The following is a 5,548-nucleotide window of genomic DNA, read 5'->3' as shown; positions in this document are numbered from 1 at the left end:
ATTCAGAAAATTGGGAGAATGCCTTGATTGGCAGTAGATGAAAGAAACAAAAATGGATAGAATAGCTCAGGTGTATTACTTCTCAAATATGTCAGAATAGACTTATCAAAATTTCAGATAATCTAATGGACAATGGATAGATAGCTACATGGTAGCTATGCCTAGTTTATGACATATTATGAGTGATGATGTATAGATAAGAATCATCATTTAAAATAATCTAACTTTAATGTTATTCTCTGGTTCTTCTTTAGGGACAAGTGAAGTTCATAACTTCTCAGTGTTCTAGGGTACCCTGAGGAGTTTATGAGGTGTTTCTCTTTGCAGCTTAAGTCCCCATTGTGTTGCCCCCTATTTTTAGAGGGTCAGCAAGTAGTATCCAATTTCACAAAGCCACATGTATGTATGAAGTATCAGAAGGATAGTAAAAATAAATGTATAAATATTATTCTTAGCACCTTGGAGATATAATCTCCCCTACTCATATCACTTTGGGCACCCCAGATGATGTTTCTGTGCTTCTTGAAAAGAAAAATAAAGTGGGGAAAACAAATTATTTAATTTGCACTCAGAGATCATCAGAGGGGGATATCATCTTTCATAATGGCTCTCCAGAACTGTTTTGGATCATTGTATTAATCAGAGTAGCTAAATCTTTCACAGTTGATCAATATTACAATATTGCTGTTACTATATACAACAATAATTTCCTGGTTCTGCTCACATCACTTTACATTAATTCCTATCACTCTTTCCAGGTTTTTCTGAAATCATTCCCTTCTTATTGAACAATACTAAACCATTACAACCATATACCACAACTTTTAATAAGGATTTATTAAGTGCTTACTGTATGCCAAACTCTGTGCTAAGAGCTAGAAATATGACTATAAGTAGAAAGAAAGTCCCAGCTCTTGAGGAAGTTACATTATAATACAGAAGATAGCACATAAAAAGAAGCTGATAGAGGCTGAGGAAAAGGTTACCCCTAGGGCAGGGACTTGATAAAATAAATCCAATCTAGAAAGGAATGAGACACAGCTGGCCTCAGAGTGCTTCTTAAATGGAGGTTCTGGAAGGAGTAAGGGTGGGAGGTATTTCAAATGTTCGAATTCCAAGGTTGCAATGAGGCTTAGGGATGCAGAAGGGGACATAGTAGAGGAGCTCCGGAATGCAATCTGAAGAGAAACAAGGAAGGAATCAATCATCTTGCTCCCCCAAATATGAGTGCAGCAAAGAACAGGCCAAAACTGACCCAGGATGTTTTGAAAATGAAAATGCTGATTGTTGGAGGAAGGAGCTGGTAGTTCTGAAAATCTACTCACTTTGAGAATGGGTTTAATAGGGAACCATATATATCACATGAAAGATATAGAATCCTCCAAAATCCATTTAAAAAATAGGAAGGGAGTATGATAAGGTGGGGTGTAGAAGGGTGTGTAGATTGATTTATGGCTGTGGGACAAGATATGTAGATTAGTGGGAAAGGATTAAAGAAAATGTTTAGATGCTAATGTGGGATAAGGTATATAGATGAATGGAAATGGGATAAAGAGGGAGGGGAAGGGTGGAGGGGGAGAAGATGAGAAGGGGATCCAGGGGTGGGGGGAGGATAAGTAATAGCAAGGCAAATTGAGTAGAATTAAAGCAGAAAAGTTAGGGATAAGAAATAAGACATATACACTAGCATTGTAACAAGTTCTGCTCACATTTGCATTAATTCATATCAGTCTTTCCAGGTTTTTCTGAAATCATTCCCTTCTTATTGTACAATACTATACCATCACATGGTTGTGATATACTACAAGGAGTAGAATTTATTAGGAAAAAAAAAAGTAGGACTAGTAATCTCAAAGTCAAGAGAGAAATCTACATATTATTTCAGCCATATTAATATTAATATTCAGATGCACTCATACTTATGTGTAAATGTGTATAAATGTGTGTGCAGGCACGTAGATGTGTATATATATATATATATACATATATATATATATTATAAATGTATTTATGTACATATAAATATACCCTTGTTTAACTGTAGCCTGCTTGGGGGAGGTAAGGGGAATGAAAGGAGAAAAAAAAATTTTTTTTTTTTAAGTTCTAATTTTTATTTTATTTTATAATTATAACTTTTTTTTGACAGTACATGTGCATGGGTAATTTTTTACAACATTATCCCTTGCACTTACTTCTATTCAGATTTTTTCCCTTCCTCCCCCAACCCCCTCCCCCAGATGGCAAGCAGTCTTATACATGTTAAATATATTACAGTATAATTTAGATACAATATATGTGTGTAGAACCGAATTTTTTGTTGCACAGGAAGAATTGGATTCAGAAGGTAAAAATGACAGTTTACACTCATTTCCCAGTGTTCCTTTTCTGGATGTAGCTGGTTCTGTCCATCATTAATCAATTGGAATTGGATTAGCTCTTCTCTATGTTGAAGAAATCCACTTCCATCAGCATACATCCTCGTACAGTATCATTGTTGAAGTGTATAATGATCTCCTAGTTCTGCTCGTTTCACTCAGCATCAGTTGATGTAAGTCTCTCCAGGCCTCTCTGTATTTCTCCTGTTGATCATTTCTTATAGAACAATAATATTCCATAACATTCATATATCATAATTTACCCAACCATTCTCCAATTGATGGACATCCATTCATTTTCCAGTTTCTAGCCACTATGAAAAGGGCTGCCACAAACATTTTGGCACATACAGGTCCCTTTCCCTTCTTTAGTAGTTCCTTGGGGTATAAGCCCAGTAGTAGCACTGCTGGATCAAAGGGTATGCACATTTTGATAACTTTTTGGGCATAGTTCCAGATTGCTCTCCAGAATGGTTGGATTCTTTCACAACTCCACCAACAATGCATCAGTGTCCCAGTTTTCCCACATCCCCTCCAACATTCATCGTTATTTGTTCCTGTCATCTTAGCCAATCTGACAGGTGTGTAATGATACCTCAGAGTTGTCTTAATTTGCATTTCTCTGATCAATAGTGATTTGGAACACTCATATGAGTGGAAATAGTTTTAATTTCATCATCTGAAAATTGTCTGTTCATATCCTTTGACCATTTATCAATTGGAGAATGGCTTGATTTCTTTTAAATTAAAGTCAATTCTCTGTATATTTTGGAGATGAGCCCTTTATCAGAATCTTTAACTGTAAAAATGTTTTCCCAATTTGTTACTTCCCTTCTAATCTTGTTTGCATTAGTTTTGTTTGTGCAGAAACTTTTTAATTTGGTGTAATCAAAATGTTCTATTTTGTGATCAATAATGGTCTCTAGTTCAAGGAGAAAAAAAATTAAGTAAAAAGTGCACAGCAGAGAACAAAAGAATAACCTCCAAGGAAGCTAAGAAAAAATGTACGGTCATGAATATAATCTCTTCTAGTATTATATATGCTTTCTTGAAATGGAAATTTATTGTTACATATTTTGAATCCTTCCTCATGTTCTGCTGGGATGACAGTATTTTGTGTTCCTTTTCTGTCTTTCTTTTTCTATTTTGTTTTTTCTTATTTTATGTTTGGTTTTAAATTTTTAAAAAAGTTGACAGTTCTGGTTACACAGCCAGTGGAAAAACATTTCTCCTAACCATTTGACAGGTTAACCTGAACTAGCTACAGATATCCACACATCCACCTCTCTCACATATTACCATGATTCTCCCAGTAACAGCAACCTAGCATTCTCCATTGTCCATTCTGAGACACCATATGAGCAAAATGATGGGATCTGTATATGTGTCAGATCTCTATTGCACAAGAGATGTTGGAATAGAAAAGAAGATATTCAGGTCACACATCAATAGTAGTAGGTAAAGCCATTTTCCAGCCATCAGCCAGTGCTTCCATGTATACTGCATTCCTTTCCTATCCCAAACTTATTAGATCTCTAGACACCCATGAGCCTGCAGTACCTCCCTGATTTTTGGCAGATAAGAACAACTTTGAAGAGTATGTGCCATTGTAGTCTAACATTGCATATTTGAAGCTGACTCAGGATTACCACCTATAGACTTGTGCTATGTTTTCCTTTGGCATAACCACATTAAATCTTTTTTTTTTTAGTGTCTTTTCAAAACTTTAATTGCTTTCTATTAAACAATATGTGTCCATGTCATAACCATACTCTTCCCCTACCACCAGAGGAGTATAAACTTTTTAACGTCAAGAAATCTTTATGTATTTTAATCACCATGCATCATTTAGTACATATTTTCAATTTGTAAGGTTGATGAATTTTATGCTAAAATACTTTTCAAGAGTAACTTTATCATCTAGTTTTTCTTTTCTTGCCTTCTGGGTGCTGAGTTTGATGTTCAACCTGAAAAGGATCTCCTTTTTGCCTTTTGTTGTTACATTTATTTTACAAACTCTGTCTCAGGATAAATCAGGCTTGAAATTCTTCATTGCTCAAAGTGTTGCCACTTGCTCAGATTCAGTCCATTGAATCTTCAAATATGAGGTTTTTTCTCAATCATTCGATAAGTTCTACCCTTAATAGCCAGGTTTTATTGCTCATAAACACAGTTAGTGATAACCACATTAAATCTTAAGCAAAAGGCAAGTCTGCCAGGAATAAAAGTTTGGGGCAAGCATGAGCCTACTAATGTAGAAGATACTGAAGGAAGTAATGGAGCTACAGATAGCAAACATAGCAAGGATTCTGATCTCTCTTTGCATCTAATGACGATGAGCAAAGTGAAGAAGTAGAGAAGCTAAGAGAAGAATGCCTTGCTCAATATGAATCAGACTTTTTTTTTAAAATCTATGCAATTGTTGCCAAGTCTTCCCTCTAAACTGGATGAAAACCCTTGGAATAATGAAACAGACACTGAAAAATTGGAGGAATGTGTCAAAAGCTTTCAAGCAGATGGCTTGGTCTGGGGAATTTTCTAAACTAGATTCAGTGAGATATGGCACTAGGTACAATGTGTTGTTGAAGATGATTAAGTTGGGACAGATATGCTAGAGAAATAGATAACAGCCTTTGAAAACTACATGCAGTGGCAGCTAGGTGGCGCAGTGGATAGAGCACCAGCCCTGAATTCAGGAGGACCTGAGTTCAAATGTAAACTCAGACACTTAACACTTCCTAGCTGTGTGACCCTGGGCAAGTCACTTAACCCCAGCCTCAGGGAAAAAAAAAAAAAAAGAAAGAAAGAAAAGAAAACTACATGCAGTCCATAGATGTTGCTACCTTTAAAAAAAAGATCTAAAATGTACTATCCTTGAAAATTGCATTTAAATAAAAGTATTTGTAAGCAAGAAAAATAACTGGATAACAAATAGTGAAAAAGTTACAACAGTACTCACAGAATGACAAAATGCCTAAAGGGCGATCTTGTGTCTTGGATAGATTCTCCAAAGATGATTGATGAGAGGATAAGGACAGGAATCATATAGGATAAAAATAGGATATGGAATGTATTTGGGTTGCAATTTCTACCAGTGTAGGAAGTCCCCATACTAATGAGATCACCCTATGGACCATCAATGTAAAAAAGACATGTTCCTGAAAGAGTAGAGG

At 35.6% G+C, this 5,548-nt stretch overlaps 1 pseudogene; it reads left to right on the top strand.

Moving 5' to 3' along the window:
• The first annotated feature begins 3,946 nt into the window (after window positions 1–3,946).
• On the top strand, window positions 3,947–5,237 carry LOC141552750 (elongation factor 1-beta pseudogene; annotated as a pseudogene).
• The last annotated feature ends 311 nt before the right edge of the window (window positions 5,238–5,548 follow it).

This window comes from Sminthopsis crassicaudata, chromosome 2, assembly GCF_048593235.1.
Source record: "Sminthopsis crassicaudata isolate SCR6 chromosome 2, ASM4859323v1, whole genome shotgun sequence".
In the NCBI taxonomy this organism is placed as follows: Eukaryota; Metazoa; Chordata; class Mammalia; order Dasyuromorphia; family Dasyuridae; genus Sminthopsis; species Sminthopsis crassicaudata.
This window is presented reverse-complemented; position numbering and strand designations above follow the sequence as displayed.